At 46.1% G+C, this 23,661-nt stretch overlaps 1 protein-coding gene, 1 non-coding gene and 1 pseudogene across 2 annotated transcripts in view; 2 read left to right on the top strand and 1 right to left on the bottom strand.

The window, feature by feature from the left end:
- TJP2 (tight junction protein 2) overlaps positions 1–23,661 on the top strand; it is a 125,423-nt gene that overhangs the window by 5,703 nt on the left and 96,059 nt on the right. The window lies entirely within an intron of this gene.
- Positions 6,701–23,661, bottom strand: part of LOC120243398 — a 32,861-nt pseudogene continuing 15,900 nt past the window's right edge.
- TRNAR-UCG lies at positions 17,430–17,514 on the top strand. Its single transcript has one exon. It is a non-coding gene; the product is annotated as a tRNA-Arg (tRNA).

Raw genomic sequence — 23,661 nt, 5'->3', positions numbered from 1 at the left:
CACGGATGCAAGTGCAAAAGGGTCTTTATTACAAGCTCAAGTAGGGGCTCACCCGCCTACCGGTGTCGTGGCAGAAGGTGAAGACCCGAACAACAGTGAGCAGGGTTTTTAAGGGGTAAGGGATGGGGGTGTTACAGTGCACACATTGTACGTAGAGCATCATCACATAAGCACCAATTACAATTGTACAGCAGCACCCATGGTAACAGCTTTGACCATTCAGTATCTGTGAGGTGTTCATTACTTTTCGTGGGACCCAATCATGACTTTTGTGAATCCTTTGGAAATGACCAATTATGAGGGGAGTTCAAAGGGCCCACGTGGGGTTCAGGCAAGCGGTGAGAAATTGGCTAGTTTGTACAGAATAACTGTTTACAGTTCCCAGCCTTGACTCAGACCTCAGGAATGTTTTTTTGATGAGCTGACCTGAGGGCAGTCTGAGGATGGCTTTAGCCTTGAGCAATCTGAGGAACTGGGGCTACGTGCAGCCCGAGGTTGCTCTTAATGGAGGCCTAAATTTCAAAATGATGTTACTTAGGCTTTTCACTTTCAGGTTTATCTACGATGTAGTACGTATCAGTGCTTTATTCTCTTTATTGCCAATTAATGTTCTATTGTTTGTGTATACCACATTTTGTTTATCCATTCATCTCTTGTTGGACATTTGGGTCATTTCTACTTTTTGGCTATTAGGACTAAAGCTGCTGTGAACATTCATGTACATATGTTTTAATGGGGACATGTGTTTTCATTTCTTTTGGGTACATGCCTACAAGTGGAAGACATATAATAACTCTCTATTTAACATTTTCAGGAACTGCCAGACTCCTTTCCAAAGTGGCTGCACCACTTTATAGTCCCACCAGCAACGTAGGAGGGTTCCAATTTTCCAACATCCTCGGCAGCACTATTGTTGTTTATTTTTTTAATTTTAGCGATCCTCGTTGGTGTGAAGTGGTTTTGATTCACTTTTTCTGATGACTAATGATGTCGAACATCTTTTCACGTTCTTATTTCTTAGGCCATTTGTTCTTGACTTTTTTGTTTTATTCTTTTTTAAAGGAAAACTAGACGGAGGAAGGAGAATCACTTTTGAATAGACTCCCCAAATTTCCATGGTTTGTAACACTGAAAATGTAAATTGAGCTGTTTACTCTTCTGAAATTAATTTCAGTGTTGGCTCATCTTTTTATTTGCCGTAGGTCCTCGCGGGTAGTACCTGATGTTCCAAAGGATTTGAGTGAAGAATTAATGAATAAGTAGTTTCTTGGAGATGAAGGGGAGTAAGCAGGCAGGGACTTATTATTCTACATGCTGATTTAATGCTCACTGAAAAATCACGCACCTCTCAAATGTTAATTACACACCAAATGTGTGCACACCAAACACATCAAGAAAATGCATTGGTGTCAGTGGTGAATATTTTTTTTTTGTCTTTTTAAATTCATTTCTGAGAGAGAGAGAGATAGCATGAACAGGGGAGGGTCAGAGAGAGAGAGAGGGAGATACAGAATCTGAAACAGGTCCCGGGCTCTGAGCTAGCTGTCAGCACAGAGCCCGACAGGGGGCTCGAACCCACGAACTGTGAGATCATGACCTGAGCTGAAGTCGGACGCTTAACCGACTGAGCCACTCAGGCGCCCCCAGTGGTGAATATTTTAACTAAATGACGACTAACTAAAATATCGTTTGACATTGTGTGGACTAATATTTGTCCAGTCTGCTTATTAAAATGTACAGTAATATGCTTTAAAGATCATATTAATAACTTTTTATATATACAATATAGTATTTATATTTTATTGTACTATATATACAATATAGTATTTTTATTTTACTTATATTCATTTCCGTGTACCCCCACATGGAGGGCACACTAATAGACGCTTTTGCATGACTTCGTTCATTTTGTTCCTTCTTTCCCAAGCTGCGTGACAACGCTTTTCTCTGTAGCCATGTGGTTCTCCACATGCTCTCATTCTCTTCATGCTCTACATGTGGCTCTACAGCCACAAATTAATCATGAATGTTAAAAATACCTGTTGTCTTTTGGAGGCCCACCATATGCAACTTGGGTTGTGCTGTTTCGATCTTGTGTTACTGGGAAGTGTGGGTAGCATTAAGAGAAATAGGGAATTCGGCTGGATTTAGAAGCCTTTGAGACTCGTCCGAGCTAGCAGGGGGCGGGCAGGTGGAAGTGTGTAGTGCAGGCCGTTAGCCTGCGTCTGAATCGCCTGGAGGGTTTGTCAAACACATTCTCTCCAGCTCCGCTCCTGGAGGTTTTTGGCTCTTGCTTCAGTAGGGCCTCGGGTGGGGCTTGAGAATCTGTGTCTCTAACAGTAATCAGGCAATGCTGCCGGTCTGGGGATTGTGTTTTGAGAAGCAGTGGTTTGGAGGCATGTGGAAGTGTCAGCCTGGAGCAAGAGTGAGGCGAGAGACAAAGCTGGGGTTAGCTGGGCACCGTGTGCATACAGGAGCTTGGTGGAGCCAGGGGCGTGGGTACCATCCGAGGGAGGGAGGCAGACACTGGTGCTGGGAACTGAAATGTAGGAATACGGAGGGGGAGGGGTGGTTGGAAGAAGAGAAGCTTCTGGGATCCCGAAGACAGGGGCGGAAGGCACTGAGGAGACCAAGGCCAGTTGAGGCCCACACACTCTGTGCAAACAGGGGAGTCGGCATGTGGGTTGTGGAAGGGGGAGGGGCTGTGCTGTCACTGGCTAGTGGGTGCTGTAGCTGTATGGGCGGGGGCGGTGATGGGGCTGACCTTCCCACCCCTTTCCGGAAGTCCAGCATTACCAGGCAGTGGGGTTTGCTGATTGGGACCACAGGGTCAAGTGTGAACTTTCCTCGTAAGATCAGGAGCCCCTTTAGGCAGGCCACAGTCCTGGAGTCACATCTGACCACTCTCCATCTTCTCGCCTGTCATCGCTAATCATCATCAGCTGAGAAGAACCTAGGTGAACTTTGTCATTAAGAAGCAAGAGCCCTGGGCCACCTGAGTGGCTCAGTCGGTTGAGCATCTGACTTCGGCTCAGGTCATGATCTCATAGTTCGTGAATTCGGGCCCCGCATTGCACTCTGTGCTGACAGCTCAGAGCCTGCTTGGGATTCTATGTCTCCCTCTCTCTCTCTGCCCCTTCCCCACTTGTGCTCTGTCTCTGTCTCTCTCTCTCAAAAGTAAATAAACATTAAAAAAAAAAAAAAAAAGCAAGAGTCTTCTGTGCAGGTAGTGACCTTGAAGTTCACTTTTCTTCCTTTCGTGTATTTGCCGCTCAGCTTAATAGCTTTAGGATCTGGGCTACCACGTGTCTAGTCTCCTTAACATGACTGGGTATAAGCCGATTCAGAGAGTGGGTGCTGACAGTCCGTGTTACGAAGGTCAAGTTTGCTGCAGAAGAGAAATCCAAGAAGAGCGGTGGCAGTCTACCGCAGTTGGGTCTTCTGAAACTTCTGGAACCACCCTTCCTGCTGGTTTCATGCAGCTGAGACAGACATCCCCTCTTTTATTTTACATTTTGTTTTCAAGGAATCTTCATTGTATCTGAGGATGTAGAACATTTCTCTGGGGTTTTGGAAGAAGGCCAAAGCCTGTCCATGTTGTCATTTGGGGACACCTGTTGTTAGCAGGGCTTATGATCGGTGACCTAGCTGCTCAGCTCTGCCTGGTCGGCCAGGAGCTGAGTAAATGCCTGTCTACTGTAGGCTTGTCTGTCTGCCCCCAGGCCCACTCTGCCAGTTGCACACCTTTCCATTCCCGCCTGGCCCCTGTGGGCTCCGGGTGTGTGAGTCCTGTCATCCACAGACAGGACTGGACAGGAGGTATGTCGCAACTCTGCTCCTGTGCTGAGACAGGACAGTCCCCAGTTTCAGTGATTTGCAGGAGGACTCACAGGACTTAGCACATAGTTGTCGTCACTATGATTAGTATAGTAATGGATACAAAGCACAAGCGGCCAAGGGAAAAGGTGCACAGAGCAGAGTCTAGGGCTTGCTACATCGGCATCCTCTGCGTAGAGTGTACCAGAAGTTCAGACTCCCAGAAAGAAAGCTTGTATTAGGATAACTTTACATTGTTTATGCAAACAGTTTAGGGAGAGGGAGCCACTCTTATCAGCCCTGGAAAGGGTGGGAGACTTCCCCAAATCCAAGTTTCCAGACTCCAGCCAGGGGCCAACCTTGTAAGCAACTTTCAAAGGATGTTGACTCTTTTATGCACTGATGGGGAGGAGGATGGAAGGTGAGGATGTGACAGGAGCCCCTGAGATTGGGGAAGGGGTCTGTCCATCCATGCAGCTTCAGAGTTTGGGACTTGCAGGAGCTTTTCTCTGTCTGACCAAAGTGGGAGAGGGCGGAAGTGAAGCTGGGGTTTGCACTCAGATCTTGGTTTCGGGATGATAATACCTGGGATGTCTTCACCACAGGGACAAGAAGGATGGTAGTACACATTGCAAAAGAATTCAAAGCCCTGTTCATTTATGTGCTCACTCATTCTTTTTATTATAACTTTTTTTTTTTAGGTGTTATTTAAGTAATCTCTATACCCAACATGGGGCTCCAACTCATGACCCTGAGATCAAGAGTCACGTGCTTTTCCGGCTGAGCCAGCCAGGCACCCTATAACTAATTTTTAAAAGTAATCTCTATCCCTGGGGCACCTGGGTGGCTCAGTCATTTAAGTGTCCGACTTCAGCTCAGTTCCTGACCTCGTGGTTCGTGGGTTCAGCCCCATGTCGGGCTCTGTGCTGACAGCTCAGAGCCTGGATCCTGCTTCAGATTCTATGTCTCCCTCTCTCTCTGCCCCTCCCCTGCTCGCACTCTGTTTCTCTCTCGCTCTCTCCAAAATAAACATTAAGGAAAAACGTTAAAAAAATAATAAAAATTAAAAAAATCTCTACTTCCAACATGGGATTTGAACTCTGAACCCCAAGGTCAAGAGTTGCATGCTGTACCAATGGAGCCAGCCAGGCACGCTCCCCCACCCTGCTAATCGGTTTGTTTGTTTGTTTTTTAAAGCTTACTTAATTTTGGGAGAGTGCAATTGAGCAGGGGAGGGGCAGAGAGAGAGAGAGACAAGATTCGAAGTGGGCTCTGTGCTGACGGCAGAGAGCCAATGAGGGGCTCACACTCACGAACCTAGAGATCATGACCTGAGCCAAAGTAGATGCTCAACCGACTGAGCCATTCTGGCAACCCCCTTTCATACTTAACACATGCTCCTGATGCTTATACTGTACCAGGCAATGCCCCCAGTGCAAGGGGTGCCATGGGGAGCACAGCAGATTCTCTGTCCTCATGAAACCCACCTTCTAGAGGGAGACAAGTAAGTGGCAATTACATTTCATTATGCTGGTGACACACCACGGGCCCCAGGGTGCCTACCCAGGCTGAGTGGGTGTGAGAAGGCATGAGTTTATCACACCAGCCTGGATAGGAATCGCACCTCCCTACTTATTACCTGTGTGCCCGTGGGCAGATTGCTTAGTCACTTGGTGCCTGAGCATCCTCATCGGAAAACAGGGAGATTTTATGATCACTTCTTAAAGTGGATGTGAACATCAAACAAGGTAATGTGTGTAGAACAGTTATCCCTGTGGCTGGCAAGTGGGTATGCCGGCTACACAATGCTTTGGTGACATCTAGGTAAGGGGGAGACTGAGTTAGCTGGACGGATGGGCATCTGCCTTATCCCTGCTCTGTGTGGAGTCTAATGCCTGCCTCGCTCCAGCCCCAGGCTCAGAGGTGCTTGCTCTGCTTACTGGCGTGAGAACATTCTTTGCTGTTTTGCTTTTCTGGTCCTTGGGGGTGCTTTTCCTTCTGCCTGAGATGCCTCAGATCCTTTTGTCAGCTGAAGAAATATCTGTGCCTATTATTAAGGCCTAACCCAAGTAAGCACCTTCTCTGTGAAGGTTTTCCCAAGCCAAGATGCTCAGACAGAACTGTCCCATCTCTCCGTGGTCCCTCACATCCCTGTTACGGCATGCTCTGGGTGCTTTCTCCATTAGACTGGGTGATTCTTTTTTTTTTTTTTTTTTAATTTTTTTTAAATGTTTTATTTATTTCTAGGAGAGAGACAGCATGAGTAGGGGAGGGTCAGAGAGAGAGGGAGTCACAGACTCCGAAACAGGCTCCAGGCTCTGAGCTGGCAGTCAGCACAGAGCCCGACGCGGGGCTCGAACCCACGAACCGTGAGATCATGACCTAAGCGAAAGTCGGAAGCTTAACCAACTAAGCCACCCAGGCGCCCCTAGACTGGGTGATTCTTAACAGCAGGGGTGCTTGGGGTGTATGGGGTCCAGTGTCGATCAGTGTTCCTTAGGGGGTGGCTCAGTGGTTGTTCAGGGGGTGAATGAGTGAAGGAGTGTTGGGCTGGACTAGAACACTCAGTAAGAAATAGACACAGTGTCAGCAAAATAGGCCTCTGCCCTCAGAGCAGAGCTTCCAGTCTAGAAGGGGAGGCAGATGATAAACAGCAAATACAAATGCATAATTAGAGACGGAGAAGTGACACAGGAGAATAGTCTGGCGCAGCGGCAGGGACAAGGGCAGCTGGCAGAGGGAGACAGAGAAGGTCCGAAGGTTGATGCCCGAGCAGTGTGCACTCACCCTCTGGAGCCTGGGTGGTGCTGGGGGCTGGGAGGACTGGTCAGGCGGCGGCCACACCAGGAGAGCCCGGAGCCCTCCAGAGGGGAGTAGAGAGGCATCAGCCGCCGAAGGGCAGGGCCGAGAGAAGATCGGAGTGGACGCTTGGGAAGCGGAAGAGGTCCACTCCAGAGCACTGGGCATGGGTTGAGGAGCCCAGGGCTGATGCAGGAAGTGGCACCCGCTGAGCTGAGAGATCCAGATCTCCAGATCTGGTCAGAGCTGGATCTGAGGCCTTAGTCTGTTCAGGCTTCCATCACAGGATACCACAGTCTGGGCGGCTTTGGCAGACATTGATTTTTCACAGCGGTGGAGGCTTCGCGTGTGCGGTCGGGGTGCCAGCAGGGCGGGGTTCTTGGTGAGGGCCCTCCTCCCGGCTTGCAGAAGCCGCCTTCTCTCTGTGTGCTCCCATGGGCTTTCCTAGGTACACGTGCACGGAGAGAGAGAGCGATCTCACTCTTCATCTTCTGGTGAGGGCACCCACCCAGTCATGAGGAGCCCACCTTCATGACCTCATCTAAACCTGATTTACCTCCCCAACACCCGCGTCCAAATACCATCATGCTAGGGATTAGAGCTTCAATTTAAGAACTTTAGAGGCATATATTCAGACCAGAAAACCTGGGTGAGTAACTATTTGCTGAGTAAATAATAACTGTGGCTAGTACTTAGACAGCACTTTATCTGGTCCAGGCCCTACGAGTTTTGCCTATGTTCATAAGATTTAATTTTCACCGAACCTTAACAGGTAAGTGCTATTATTATCCCCTGTTTACAGATGAGGAGACTGAGGCCCTGAGGAATTTAAAAGACTTACCAAGGTCACTCAGCTAATTAGGTGTAAAGCTGGGATTCAAACACAGGCAGTCTGGTTCTAGAGTGCAGGGACATTATACCTTGCCGCCTGTTAATTAGGAAGCAAAACCCAACATCATTGGGTATCTGTCATGTGCTGGTTCCGGAGCAAGGGGAGGCACTAGAGATACAAAGATGAATGGGACGTGGTAGGGGGGCGGGGGGAGCGGCGCCTGGGTGGCTCAGTCAGTTGAGTATTCAAATTTGGCTCAGGTCACGATCTCATGGTTTGTGGGTTTCAGCCCCGCGTCAGGCTCTGTGCTGACAGCTTAGAGCCTGGAGCCTGCTTCGGATTCTGTGTCTCCCTCTCTCTCTCTATGCCCCCTCCCTCGTGTTCTGTCTCTCTCTCTCTCTCTCTCAAAAATAAATAAAAACATTTAACTAATTAAAACAAAGCAAAACCAAACCAAAGATGAATAAGCCATCAAAGAAGGCTTGGGGAGACAGACCTGTAAAACATAAATTTTTTGAAGTCCATTCAAATGTGTTTAATCCAACATGGGACTTTCTCTTACCTTCTGACAGTACATTAGCCATTAGTAGAGGTAAGTGTTTTCCTATTTCAAATGTGTCCCAGGTCTGAAGTGCTGACAAAAAAATCTGTTGTTTAGGGAAGAGTGGGCTGATTCATCAAATTAAAATTTACTATTAATTTTTGGTAATGTGTATAGTATAATAAGAATCACTAAATGATGGTAACAGGTACCCTAAACTTTATAACACTGTCAAGATACAATTTGGAAAAAAACCAGAACCACTTATGTTAACAATTTTTTTTTTTTAAACAAGAATTCTGGATAATTTCAAAATATGTCATAGGGACATTTTAAATGAAATGACTTAGAACCTCGAGGTGTTTCAGGATCCTGAATATTAGGGGCACATGGAAACTTAGTGAACCCAGGAGGTAACTCGCTTCTGTTTTCTGGGTGAGGTGTCTCGGGGAAAACCCAACCCATGAAGGGGAGGATGGGGGGACAGTGACCTTGGTGGGGAGCCAGCTTGGTGATGGGGGGCTGGGGCTTACTGGAGAAGGAGAGAGAAAAGGATGTTTTATTTCCACTAACTCCACACTGGGATCCCCGGGAAGAGCAGATTGGCAAAGAGGAAGGAGAAGGAAGAGGAAAGTGTGCAGCCAGGAGGAGGGGCTCCACGTAGGGAGTGGCACCCTCCTGTCTCAGTGGAAGCAGCACCCAGGGACCCAGGGATCCAAGGACCAGGGAGCAGATGCTCTGTTCCGATCATCAGATGCATGGGGTCCAGTCTAGAAGGCACTAGAACAGAGTAGTGACCGGTCAGACCTGGCCTGGAATATTAACTCTGCCACTTGGGCACTGTGGGAATTAGGGCAGGTTTCTCAACTCTGAGCCTTAGTTTCTTCCTTGTCAAAAGGGGCTGATGGTATTCCCTCCTCCCCAAACTGATGTGGCTCGAGTTTTGTTGTTCTTTTGATTATTCCTTGTGTCAGGTCTGCAGCCGCCCGTCTTGAACCCTAGAGGTTTTGTCCAGCCCTCCCCCACTCTCTACCAAGGATCATGAGCTCCTTTTTTTAAGGGACAGAATCTGGCTCTAAGAAGAAAGGGTCTTTCCAGCCTTTCAGGGTTTTTGAATCTCTTTCTGTAGAGCTCCAGCTCTTTGTATTCTCTGCTCATTTTGTCATTTGCTTCAGACCTTTCGTCTTCCGGCTCTGCCCCGACAGGCCATAACCCAACAAGCTCCGTTTCTTTTTCATTTCCTCTCCTGAGGGATTTGGACCACTTTCCAAAGGCAGGAAGGCTTGCTCAGTCTGGCTTCATTAAGATGAATGTGGGTGTGGCTTGATTTTTCTCCCCATCTTGGGTGGTGAGATAACATGCTTGATGTTGGAACATCAGTCAGTTTCCTCCTGGCTCTCCGTGCCTGTTCGTGAACCTAGCCTCCATCTCCCAATTCCATCTTTCCACCCTGTTTCCTTCCGCAAGACAAGCTGCCGTTGAGTGAGTGAGGGTTCCAGCACCTGCTGGAACAGAGCAGACCCTTGCTCTGACCCCGCACTAGGGCGGAGTGCTGTCTGCACACCCCTGGTCTTGGTCAACTGCGCATAATCGTTTTAAGTGCGATTTAGCTTCTCGAACTCGTGTTTTTATGGATCCAGCTTCTGCTTCCAGAGACCAGCTCACTGTCTCAGGATTAGTCATTGGTACCTCTTGAACATGAAGGACTTTTTTCCCTAGCTGGTTTGCTGTGAGGCCACTGCTGGACCAAATCACAGGCTGGACCTGTCCAGGCCATCAGGTATCCTGGGCTTTTGTCTTTTTCCATCACAGGGTGCAAAACTTCATGAGAGCTTTACATTTCTTTCACTATAGGCAGCATTTTGAGTTGAACTGTATTCCCCTTCTCGCCCCCAAAATTCGTATGTTGGAGTCCTAACACCTGGTATTTCAGAATGTGACCTTATTTGGAGACAGGTGATCAAGTTAAAATGAGGGCATTAGGGTGGGCCCTAATCCAATATGCCTGGTGTCCTTATAAGATCATGAAGTTTGGACACAGACATGTACAACGGAAAGATTTTATGTAAAGACACAGGGAGAAGACAGACATCTGCAAGCCAAGGAGAGAGCCCTGCCTCACAGTCTTTGGAAGGGACCAGGCCTGAGGTGCCTGGGTGGCTCAGTCGGTTGAGCATCGGCCTTCCAAATTTGGCTCAGGTCATGATCTCATGGTTTATGGGTCTGAGCCCTGTGTCTGGCTCTCTGCTGTCAGCGTGGAGCCTGCTTCGGATCCTCTGTCTACCCTCCTCTCTCTCTGCTTCTCCCCTGCTCACGCTCTCTCTATCTGAAAAATAATAAATGCTTTTTAAAAATGTTTTATTTATTTTTAAGAGAGAGAGAGACAGTACAAGCAGGAGAAGGGCAGATAGAGAGGGAGACAGAGAATCCAAAGCATGCTCCAGGCTCTGAGCTATCAGTACAGAGCCTGATTCCGGTCTCGAACTCATGAACCCTAGCTGAAGTTGGACGCTTAACCAAATGAGCAACGCAGGCACCCCACTTTTTTTTTTTTTTTTTTTTTAAGAAGGAACCAACCCTATGAACACCTTGGTCTTGGGCATCTAGGCTCCAGAACGAGGAGATAATAAATTGTAAGATTTCTGTTGGGTCAGCTCCATGGTGTGTGGTACTTGGTCATGGGAGCCCTAGCAGACTAATACAGGAAGAATAAGAAATTCTGCCTGAAGCTAAGTGAACTGATGGCTAACACAGCATCCACCAGGGCACACTCCACCTTCTCCCACTGCTATCCCACGAGAGTGAGCCCGGGGCTCACGTTATCAGGTTCACACTCTGTAGCGTCTCCTGGATTAGAGCTTCCGGGCTGGACAAAACCCCTCCATGGGGCCCCACTCTGAGGCTCTGTGTCCAGTTCAGCCACGGCCCTGACCATTGAGCAGGGCTCTGCGTAGAACCAAACCTGTGGCTGACATCCAGGCAGACCATCACGGGAGAGGGCCGGGGCAGGTGTGGGTCAGTGTGGAAGTCAACCCCCCTCAACTGCCACGACTCCTTTCTTTTACTTAATCCCCTTCCATGGCCCAGAGGACTCACCGTATCGTCTGTACTTGCTTAAACACATCGTTTAAACTTATTGTGGTTCCAGTATGACTGAAGATTGAAGCAGAAAGTATTTGAGAGATCGGAAAAAGGAGCATTTACCCCAGTCTGGTGGCGTGTTCAACCAAAGAGAGCTTTCTGTAAGAAATGAAGCTGCAGCTAGTTAGAAAGGAAAAGAAAATTATACACATGTACGTGGCACATACTATAGGCTGCACGTTCCATGTGCTAAATGCTTGATACCTAATGACTGATTTCATTTTTAAAACCACCCTATGAGGTCAGTGCTATTATAACCCCATTTACAGATGAAAAAACTGAGGCAGTGAGACATTAAATGACTTGACTAAGATCACAGAGCTAATTAGAGGTGGAGCTGTACTTCTGTCCCGGGCAGTGTGGCGCCCCCGTTCATGCTAGGGAGTGGAGGGGTGTGTCCGTAAGGGACTGTGGGATTGTGTGAATTCCTCTCCCGAACTGCCAGCGTTCTAAATTCTGTGCAATGTCTCCTCCCTCATCTGCTCCCAGGCATGAGAACCGACAGAATTTGACAACTCTAGGATCAGAGTAGAAATGGAACCGAACACAGTTTCTACCAAAAGCAGCAGGGAGCCGATTTCCCTTCCACACGAGGAGTGTGGAGGAGTTTTTTATTTCTTCGGAGTGAGGAATCGATGAATTATTATATATGCACATTATTTGGGAGCAACAGTTCACTAAGTGATTTTAGTGTTGGCTTATAATTATTAAGTAGCAGAGGTTAAAAATCCGGGAACTATTGTAAGGGAGAACTTCCCTAGTTGGTGGGTGCCTCCTGAGCTGAGCCCCAAGACCCTGTGTTCTCGTTTTCAGGATTTCCATCACTTACTCCAGCACCTGGGTTCCTGTTACCCTTCAGCCAGCCTGTTTTTCAGCCCCTGTTTTTTTCCCCCCACAAAACCATTCGGCCTTGGGCTTTTCTGGTTTTTAACTGTGTGTTGAAGGAAGCTGTAGCGCATGGGAGGGTCGGAAGTTTGTAAGTGCACCTTGTTCTTGCCTGTAGAGAAATGAGGATAGAGGAAGGTTTCTTGAAGAGGTCTTTGGGAGTGGAAGAAGGACAGATGTCAAGGGTGAAGGGGAAGGAGGGGGGGACGAGATGATAGGCATTGAATGCACCCCTGTGTCGTGGACTTATTCCAGTTTTACAGAAGATGAAATAAGTTCAGAAGGGTCAAGTAACTTGGCAGAGATCTCAAGGTGTTAAACAGCAGAGGTGGGATTCAGATCAAGTCTTCCCACCGAAACGCAGCTCTCTGGGGCTGGTATGGGTTCTGGGTCCCGTGCCAGGCGAACCACGAGGGGGATGCAAGAAATAAAAAAAGGCAAAAGGTGGCCACGGGCTGGGCAGGGGGCTATTTCAGATGTTGGTTTGGGTGGAAAGACAGGATGAGAAGGACAGATTTGGTGGCATCCAGTTGAAGGCGATGCTTTAAATAAACTCCGTAGTGAGTGTATTCTGAAGGTGACTGTGAAGAAGACAGGCTGGTTTGGGCAGAGGTGGGTGAATCCAGGGGAACCACAGCTAATTTTGAACTCTGGTAATTTTACATCATGTGGCCTATTTTTCCTACAGCATTCTGGTAGGTCACCGAGTAGCAAATATGTAAATATTATTATATATGAAGGTATTAAGGGGGCAGATAATATAATGACTTGCATAAAGTCATATGGTTTACCTGTAGTAAAGCTTAGAAAAAAAAAAGAAAAGAAAAATAGCTGTTTCCTCGACTCTTCTACTTTTAGGGAAGGCTTTTTCCAGCTCCCTGAAGAGCAGACCACACCCTATAAAACAACCTATTTGGAGCATCAATTCATTTCCATTTTTATACTTCTAAAGCATAAGAACAGTTAAAATCGCCAGTGAAGAAGGATGTCCACTGTTTTTCCTCTGGCGGAAGGGTCAAGAGAACACCAGTTCGATCTGTGTATTTTTATGTTCAACTTTAATCATCCAGATTCAAGTATCCTTGAGTATCCTGACTTAAAAGCCCTTTTTGGATCATGTAGACATAGACTCAGTCACTTTTTGAATAGAAAAGTGATTTTTAATCAGATAGCTGTGGTTGTAAAGAATTCCTAGAACTCTAAGGGAATTAACTAAATAAATACATATTTCTAAAGAACTCCTAGCTTTATAAAGAAAATGAGATGAGTACACATCTGGATGGGGTATTTTGGCTAGATTTGTGCCTTCTGTGGTATTGTCCATTATGAAGGTGTTCACACAAAGATGACAATTTTTAATTTTTTTTTAATTAATTAATTTTTTTTTGTTTATTTCTAGGAGAGAGAGAGAGAGACAGTGTGAGCAGGGGAGGGTCAGAGAGAGAGGGAGATACAGTCTCCGAAATAGACTCCAGGCTCTGAGTGGGCAGTCAGCACAGAGCCCGACGTGGGGCTCGAACCCACGAACCACAAGATCATGACCCAAGCAAAAGTCGGACGCTTAACCGACTAAGCCACTCAGGCTCCCCAAGAGGACAATTTTTTAAGTGGATGAGTAAATAAGTGATAAAACCGAACAATCTCATTTATGGAAGGAAAGCAAATTCTTTTTTCATTATTTGCTAAGGCACAATTCTTTTCCTCATGAAAGACCCAAGTTTAGTTTTGCATGAGGTCATCATAGATAAGAATCACTTCGTAAGGATTGTTATGCTAAATGCATAAAAAAATTCCTACAGAAAAACGAAGCTTTAAATAAAACGTGCCATGTATGAAGTTTCGTGTCACTTTCACCCAAGTGAAACAGCTTCCAGCGGGTGGCAAGTTTAACTTGATTTTTTGTCGCTGTCATTAAGCTCAGGCTTTGTTTCTTACTTTGAGAGGGCTGTGTAGTAATTTTTATCACGCGTCATTAGAAATACAATTTGTCAGAACAAAGACTGTTGTGTAAGTATAATTACATCTTCCTGTCTGATTAAATGAGGGCTGTATTGTAGCTTTTCTCAGCCGCAGCAGCTGTAGCAAACCACGTTCAGCCCGTAAAAGAATTCCTGTGACTAACTGGTACTAATTGTTTACAGAACCACCAGTGGGAGTTAATATTCACGGACACTATGGAACTGAAATACGCTGGGACCAAGTGGTTTATCCCTTGTTATCACCACTCTGAGGTGGTTAGATGATATTAATTGTATAACTGGGCCAAGTGAGGTGGGGGGCCTTAGTCTTCTGTTGTTGATATGGAAAAGTAACTCTGCATTCAACTGTTGGGGCCTCTTCTCTTGTAAATGGGAAACTGAGGCCTAAGGAGCAGTTGACGGCTTATATAAGTGACTGACCTTGAAACTGTTTTGCTCATATACCTCTATCACCTTAAAAAATTGTTTTTAAACTTTTATTTATTTTTGAGAGACAGAAAGAGACAGAGCATGAATGGGGGAGTTGCAGAGAGAGAGGGAGACACACAATGCAAAGCAGGCTCCAGGCTCTGAGCTGTCAGCACAGAGCCCGGCCCGGGGCTCAAACCCACCAACTAAGATCATGACCTGAGCCAAAGTCGGACACTTAACCGACTGAGCCCCTTACCCCTATCATACTTTTAAGGACACCCTACAATATATATGAGTACACAGTAATTTATAAATGGTATATTTAAAAAAAAATTTTTTAATGTTTATTTATTCTTTGAGAGACAGCAAGAGACAGCGCATGAGTGGGGAAGGAGCAGAGACAGAGAGACACAGAATCCAAAGAAGGCTCCAGGCTCTGAGCTAGCTGTCAGCACAGAGCCTGACATGGGGCTTGAACTCACGAACCGTGAGATCATGACCCGAGCCAAAGTCGGACGCTCAACCGACTGAGCTACCCAGGCGCCCCTATGACTATTTAAAAATAAACATTCAAATTAAATTTTTAACGGATAAAAGAAAAAAGGAAATAGATGGTCTAATCTTACCAAAGATTTTTTTCTGGTAAGTTTATTCATTTATTTATTATTATTTTTAATGTTTTTATTTATTTTTGAGAGAGAGAGACAGAGCATGAGTAGGGGAAGGGCAGAGAGAGGGAGACACAGAATCTGAAGCAGTCTCCAGGCTCTGAGCTGTCAGCACAGAGCCCAGTGCGGGGCTTGAACTTGTGGACCACAAGATCGTGACTTGAGCCAAAGTCAGATGCTCAACTGACTGAGCCACCCAGGCGCCCCTCTTTATTTATTTTTGAGAGACAGACAGAGAGAGAGAAAGTGGGGGAGAGGCAGACAAAGAGGGAGAGAGAGAATCCCAAGCAAGCCCCGTGCTGTCAGCGCAGAGCCCAACGTGGGGCTTGAACTCATGAACCGTCAGATCATGGCAAGAGTCAGATACTTAACCAATTGAGCCACCCAGGCACCCCTCCACCCCAAAGATTTTTGATGTGTACACCCTGCTTTGGAGACCACTGATTTAGGTCATTCAAGTTAAAAAACAAACAAACACCACAAAAAAAACCAAGACCAACTTGCTGTTGAGGAAAGAGAGAGAATCTGTAGAAGAAAGGTACAGGATTTGGGGGAAGGGGGTAGAGTTTGGGACACTTACTGTGGATATCCATGTTTAGCACATAATGCCTTCCTCTGTTTTACTTCCCTTTTATATAGGAGTTTGTTTAGACAAGGAACAGCGTAACTACTAGACCATATTCACCGGGGAAAAACATAGTTTGAAGGAGTCAAGGAGGTGGTGGCTAAGTCAGAGCTTCCTGAGTGACAGAAATGCAACTAAAACTAAATTTCACAAAAGTCTGCTTATTAGCTTGGATAAAAGTGTAACTGGGATCTCCCGGGATGACAGTGGCCTTAGACATGTCTGGGTCCAGAAGCTTGGGTGATCTCATCGCAGCTCTGTTGGTACGGCTCTTCCTAACTGCTCCTGACGAGCCCTCCTGCGTGGTGGGGAACACGAGTGTCCACAGTCCTGGGGTCCCGTCTCCCCTGGTCCCCAGCTCCAACAGAAAGGGGGCATTTCTCTCTGAATGTCGTATTTTCATCCCAGGGAAGACTGGCCCATGTGTACCGTGACTGGTTAGGTGGTTATGCTCAGTCCACCTTTGACCCGTGGAAAGAGGGCTAGAAAGGTCCCCAAGCTGAGGGGAGACTTTACATCTGCAGACAGGATGGAGTCTGACCATATCCAGACAATATACTTTCATGCCATGGGAGCTCGCTTGTGTCGCGTTATAGAGATATTTAAAAGGATGTTAAAAAAACCAGCAACGACCTACACAGAATTGTTTACCTACTAATCTCTGCCATTGACTCAAGCAAGGAGTTTCTCGAACTTGGAAATGCAGAACTCCTTACGTGTCAAAGCACAGCCTTTTTGGATAGCGGTATTTGTAGAAGGAGCAAATCAGCTTCTGATTTTAGTTCATCCAGAGGCATTCAGGCTTTTTGGACCAATTATTTCCAGACCTTGAGATAAATCACCTCCTGTGCCATTAGTACTGCAAGGATTAGCGGCCTCAAAGATTTATGTGCGGATTAATTGGAGAGTGTACTTTAGATTGCTGTGTTTAGAACCACCGTTGTCCTGCAAGTCATTTTCGTTAGTGCTTTTTTCAAAATTCTTTAGCCTTATATAATACTGACGTTGCAGGGAAATCCGAACGAGCCTTTTCTTTTTTTTATTTATTTGTGGCTTGGCCTCAGCCTTGCCAGCATGCTCACCCGGCACTATAGACTTTTATAGCTCAAGCTAGGGGTACACAGAACATACAGAAGCGAAGAGGCTTCAGGTAGCGCAAAGATTACTTCGTCTGCTTCAGCTGAGCGATGCCCGAAACTTACATGACCTTGTACTGAGACAAGATGAAGTACAAGAAATACATGGCTATTCTGGAAGCCGCGGTTGGTATCACCCCGCTTAACAAAAGGGAGCTTCTCCCTGAGAGCAGAAGACATGTGAACCTCTGGCAGCACCCCGGGTAAGCAGAGGACAGCAGAAGATGCTTTGTGTGTGTTTGCGGGGGGGGCGGGGTCTGGGTGGAGAAAAGGGTCATCCATGGCCTGAGGATCATAGACGGTGAATTTGTTACGGAGAGCCTGTTCCTTCCTGGCAGACAGGGCCTCGCCAGACTGAATTAAAATAGTTAGTAATAAAATTCATGGTAATAATAAGTTTCAGAAAAATCCTAGGCTAACAGCCAAGAAGATGAAGTCATGGGTGTTTTTACATTCAGATATTTTAATCTTCTGATTTCGACATTTTTAAAAATATGGTCTGTACATGTGGCAGTTATTAAAGATGAAGTAAATGTCCCTTATTTTATTTCCCTACAACACAAGTATTTTTCTGACTAAAGTGTACATGTGGGGGCGCCTGGGTGGCTCAGTCGGTTGAGCGTCTGACTTCGGCTCAGGTCATGATCTCACGGTTCGTGGGTTCGAGCCCCGCGTCGGGCTCTGTCCTGACAGCTAGCTCAGAGCCTGGAGGCTGCTTCGGATTCTGTGTCTCCCTCTCTCTCTGACCCTCCCCTGCTCACGCTGCGTCTCTCTCTCTCTCTCTCTCTCAGAAATAAATAAAACATTATAAAAATAATAAAGTGTACATGTGGAATGTTTCAGGTACTTTTTATTTTACTTTACATCTCTTTCTAATGCCCCACTGATTTCCCATGCTGAAGAAGGGTTTAGATGCTCTTTTTTGAATAATTAGAGGCCTCAATTCCTGCTTTCTTCTCTAGAGTCCCCTGTTTTTAAATGTCTTTTAGACATTGAAGAGAAATTTAATTTAAGGTGTCTGTATGGCACATGGTATTTTTAGGGACTAAACTGAAGTTTTAAACTGTATGAACCACACACATTGGCACTTACTCAAGGATCAACTTGATTTATCTGTGGAGCTAATGATATTTCTTTGTTAAAAGTGGGAAGTCACTAGCTTATTTAAAAAAACCTTTTTTTTTAGTTTATGTATTTATTTTTTGAGAGAGCAGCAGAGGGGCAGAGAGAGAAGGAGAGAGAAAATCCCAAGCAGGCTCTGCACTGTTAGTGTGGAGCCCAATGTAGGACTTGAACTCGTGAACCATGAGACCATGACCTGAGCTTAGCCAACTGAGCCACATAGGTGCCCCATCCCTAGCTTATTTTTATCATATAAACTATTCATTCATTAGAGAAGATTTATTAACTATAGGAGAAAAGGGGGCAAAATCATCCATAGTCTCATCTCACTATGAGAATTACTATAATCATTTCGTCAGTAGTTTTCAAGGGAGGGAAAGAGGGGCGTGGGACATTGGGCAATGTTTGGGCACAATTTTGGCTGTTACAACCTAGGGGTTGCTTCTGTTATTTAGTGGATGGAAGCCAGGAATGCTGTCCACCATCCTAAAATGAACAGGACAGCCCCCCTTCCCCCCAAAATGAATATCCAGCCCTATGGGGTGCCTGGGTGGCTCTGTTGGTTGAGCATCTGACTTCAGCTCAGGTGATGATCTCAGGGGTCATGAGTTCGAGCCTTGTGTTGGGCTCTCTGCTTTCTGTATGGAGTCTGCTTCGGATCTTCTGTCCTCCTCTCTCTCTGCCCCTCCCCCACTCATGCTCTCTCTCAAAAATATAAACAGTAAAAAAAAAAAAACTTTAAAAAAAAAAAAGAATCCTCGAGCCCCAAATGTCAGTAGTGCTGCTGTTGAGACATTTGATTTAGGTAGATTTTCTTCCTGTATGTAAAAGGTAGTTTTTATTAGAAATACATTAGATATTTAAGAAATGTAGGGATGCTTCAGAATGGAACCCTGAGGCGGCAGCGGCATCATCATCATTTCACGGTTGTCTCGAGAACGGAAGGAAACGTACAGATGCGCCGAGAGAGCAAGGGGTATACAGTGACTCTGGGAGGGTCCACGTGGGTTGATGTGTAGTGAGGCCCATGATGAGCTGCTGTAATGACCAAACTGTGACTCTCCAAGTAGCCCCTAGAGGTTGGGCTCTCTGGGGTGGGACCTTTGTCCCGGAGTGGCAGAAATTTAGAGCTGGGAGGACCACTTGTCGGGAATGGCAGACAGGTCTCCCACAGCACGACGAAGCCAGCTGATGTGCGGGCTGCTGGTAGTGTCAGGCTGGGGCGGCCCCCAGGTCACATCTGGGCTTAGCAGAGAAGGGGTATTGTGACTGACGAGAGGTACTTGTTCTGGACAGAATAATAGAGGGAATTGCAGAGGTGCACTGTGTGGTCTGTAGCGTCATCATTCCTTAATTCTAATTTAGTCTTTGGTTTTTACAAGTGTGGAACTGAGCCTCTTTTGAGTCATCACGATCGAGGGCTGGGCCCTCAGACAGCAGCTGGGTGTTCTTAGTTTCTGGCTCAGGATCATTCATTAAGGGATTTCCCCTGAACAAACCCACGCGATTCAGATGTGTAAATTGATTGCCATATTATTCATTTCTTTTTGGAGATAACCTTTCGTAGCCATTGGAATGACTAACTGCCCCAAGTGGAACCATCTCTGCTTCTCCTCATTTTCCCAAGCTAAGCCAAACAGAAGTCAAACTCTTCACTCCAAATGGTTCTTATTTTTTATTTTATTTTATTTTAACATTTATTTATTTATTTTTTCAGAGATAGAGACAAAGCATGAGTGGGAGAGGGGCAGAGAGAGAGGGAGACACAGAGCCTGAAGCAGGCTCCAGGCTCTGAGCTGTCAGCACAGAGCCCGATGTGGGGCTCAAACTCACAAAATGTGAGATCATGACCTGAGATGAAGTCAGAGGCTTAACCAACTGAGCCCCCAAATGATTCTTTTTTTTTTTTTTAACTTAAAAAAAATGTTTATTTATTCTTTGGGAGATAGTGAGAGACAGAGCATGAGCGGGGAACGGGCAGAGACAGGGAGACACAGAGTCTAAAGAAGGCTCTAGCTAGGCTCTGAGCTGTCAGCACAGAGCCCAACGCAGGGCTCGAACTCACAAACTGCAAGATCATGACCTGAGCCGAAGTTGGACGCTTAACTGACTGAGCCACCCAGGTGCCCCTCCCAAATGATTCTTTTTTTTTTTTTAATTGTTTTAAACGTTTTATTTATTTCTTTTAAAATTTTTTCAGTGTTTTTTTGTTTGTTTTTGTTTTTTATTTCTAGGAGAGAGAGACAGCACGAGAAGGGGAGGGTCAGAGAGAGAGGGAGTCACAGACTGAAACAGGCTCCAGGCTCTGAGCCGGCAGTCAGCACAGAGCCCGATGCGGGGCTTGAACCCACGAATGGCGAGATCGTGACCTAAGCGAAAGTCGGACGCTTAACCGACTAAGCCACCCAGGCACCCCTAAACGTTTTATTTATTTCTGAGAGAGAGAGAGAAAGACAGCATGAGCAGGGGAGGGTCAGAGAGAGAGGGAAATACAGAATCTGAAACAGGCTCCAGGCTCTGAACTAGCTGTCAGCACAGAGCCTGACGAGGGGCTTGAACCCACGAACCGCGGGATCATGACCTGAGCCGAAGCCGGGTGTTCAACCAACTGAGTCACCCAGGCGCCCCCCAAATGATTCTTAATAAAGGAAGTTGGATGCTCTCTCTCCCTTCTTTCCGTTGCCCTCTCTCTCTCCCTCCTTCTCTCTCTCTTTTTTAAGAGAACATTCCCTTAAGCCTGATGAAATGGGACTGCATCACAGGACAAGGAGATCTCTCTTGTATCTGTATCCAAAACATGGACTGAACATTGTTTTGCTGGTTCTCACTCTTGTTTCCTGACTCCCTTTTCACCTAACACAGTCTTCCTTTGGACATCTTCGTATCCCTCACTAAGTAGTAAACTCTCTTTTCTGGATATCCTAGGAGGGGTTATCTCCTACTGATGAATTTCACTAATCAGTTCTAAATCTTTCAGGGTCATGTTGATATCTTATTGTTCCCATTTGTAATGTACATATGAATCGCCGTTAAAATACAGATTCTAATTTTGCAGGTGGGGGTGCGGGGCCCAAGAGTCTGCATTTTAATAGGTTTCCAGGTCCTGTCAACCCAGGTGAGGTCCAGGTGATGCTCAGTCCATGAAGCACACTTTGAAGCAAACCCCTAGTGACTCGCTTTCTGTGAGCATGTTTGCTTTCCTCTTGACCTCAAACTTTTCTGATCTTCCAGAGGGCTGGCCGTCCCAATGCCTCCCTTCTCTCTGCTGTTGTCAGAGATAAACAGGTGGCTGGCTGTGCTTCTGGGGAGGGAAATCTGCCCATGAGCATTCTGACCGGAGATCCCCGTTGGGCTGGTTAACTAAACAGTGAGGCTGGTATTTTTTTCCAAGAATTCAGGCCCTTTCATTCTTTTTAAGAAATATAATTGAGGCAGCATGTAGTACTGCATAGTATTCAAGAGCTGCTTTTGCATTTTAAAACATAATTGGAAGTCAGGTCATGATTCAGTTTTCAAGACCTCAAAGAATTCATTCACGCCAACGCCCTCCTCCTTTGAGTACTTTGTCTTGCGGTCTGCAAACAGGGCTGTGCCTGGGCTTCTCACTGCAAACTGTCGTCACATGACGGGTCACGACAACCAACTGCCAGCCAATGACCGAGTGTTGCAGGTTCACGGAGGCACAGTTAGGATTACTTTCTCATGTGTGCGTTCACCCCAACACCTGGCACATGCTAGGTGCTCAGCAAATATTTGCCAGTGCTTAACTTGGCTTTGATACAGCCACAAATAAAGGAAAAACTGTTTAGGGGGCACCTGTGTGGCTCAGCTGGTTGAATGTCTGACTACTGATTTCAGCTCAGGTCATGGCTCAAGGTTCTGGGGATCCAGCCTTGTGTCAGGCTTTGCAAAGCCTGTGAAGATTTCTCTCTCACTGCCCCTCCTCTGCTCGTGCTTGTGTTCTCTCTCTCTCTTTCTCTCTCAAAATAAATTTTTAAAAATGTGTAAAGGGATTGACATTCAAACAGAGAAAAAGTACTAAGCCACCTATGGTTTTCCTTTGAAAATTTATCCAGGTTTTCAGTGCTAACTCATGCTACCTGACATTAATTTTACATATCTGCCAATACTATTGGAAACTAAGAATATAATTTATTTATTTCTCAAGCTATTTCTAGATTTAAAAGTTAGCCCTGGTCAATAGTAGTGTATGTTAGAGATGGTTGATTGTTATTGGTGATCCCTGTACTTGTCAAAAACCTGGGGACTATTATAAGCGAAAAGTTAAAACCAGTGTTTTTTGGAGCACCTGGGTGGCTCAGTCGGTTAAGTGTCCGACTTCAGCTCATGTCATGATCTCACAGTACGTGGGTTCGAGCCCCCCATCGGGCTCTGTGATGACAGCTAGCTCAGAGTCTGGAGCCTGTCTTCGGATTCTGTGTCTCCCTCTCTCTCTGACCCTTCCCTGCTCATGCGGTCTCTACCGCTCTCTCAAAAATAAATAAAACATTTAAAAATTAAAAAAAAAACCCCAAGATGTTTTAGAAATGCAAAGAGCTTCAACACAGTTAAAAAGCAAACTGTTTCAATCCAAGAAACAAGCACTTTTTGGAGCTGATACCTGTAGAAAGATTTCTTATTAAGTCCAAAAGCATAACCAAGCCCATCTTGATTTGCTGGCCACTTATTTATCTTTGGAAGTAATAATAGAAACCAGGCATGGGCTGGGCTCTAATCCTGTGGCTTGCTTTGTAGGCTGTCCAGATGGCCTTGCTTTAGCCAGCGCCTACATTTCCTGCTGATCCTTGGAGGAGAAGGGAAATGTGTCCCCTGCCTGTACAAATAAAATCAACACTATCTTTTATTTCTGTTTCATAGTGTAGGGAGTGTTTTGCCCACATACCACAATATCACTTTGTCTGGCAAACAGACGAGTAGGTCCAGAACTCTCGAGAAGCCACATTCTTCCTCCCACTGGATGTGACTGCCCTGTGTGAGGCTGCCAGGGCCCAGGCCCCGCCCAGGAGTGAGCTTGCCTCCTCGTGTGGTTTGAAAGGCATATGCAGGACTTTTTTTTTTTTTAAGTTTATTTATTTATTTTGAGAGAGAGAGAGAGAGAAAGAGAGAGCATGTGCATGTGGGGGGGAGGGGCAGAGAGGGAAGGGAGAGGAGAATCCCAAGCAGGTTCCATGTTGTCAGTGCAGAGCCTGACTTGGGACTTGCTGTGAGATCATGACCTGAGCTGAAATCAGGAGTCGGACGCTTAACCGACTGAGCCACTCAGATGTCTCCATATGCAGGATTAATAAAAATGTGCAGAAGGGATGTTTCTTGGATTTTCTTAGAATGAGAGAGGTCTAATCTTTTTAATGTTTTTTAATTTATTTCTGAGAGAGAGAGAGAGAGAGACAGCATGAGCAGGGGAGGTCAGAGAGAGAGGGAGACACAGAATCTGAAGCAGGCTTCAGGCTCTGAGCTGGCTGTCAGCGCAGAGCCCGACGCGGGGCTCAAACCCACGAACCGTGAGATCATGACCTGAGCTGAAGTCAGATGCCTAACCGACTGAGCCACCCAGGCACCTCTAGAATGAGGGGTTAAAAAAAAAAAAAAGTATCTGCAATTTTTTAAAAATAGGTGCATTACAATTTTTTTCTTTTAATTTTAGAGAGAGAGAGAGAGTGTGTGAGATTGAGGAAGAGGGGCAGA

This window comes from Hyaena hyaena, unplaced genomic scaffold (assembly GCF_003009895.1).
Source record: "Hyaena hyaena isolate Hyena2069 unplaced genomic scaffold, ASM300989v1 scaffold_341, whole genome shotgun sequence".
Taxonomy (NCBI): domain Eukaryota; kingdom Metazoa; phylum Chordata; class Mammalia; order Carnivora; family Hyaenidae; genus Hyaena; species Hyaena hyaena.
The sequence above is the reverse complement of the archived record's forward strand: the minus strand, read 5'-3'. Positions and strand labels throughout refer to the sequence as shown.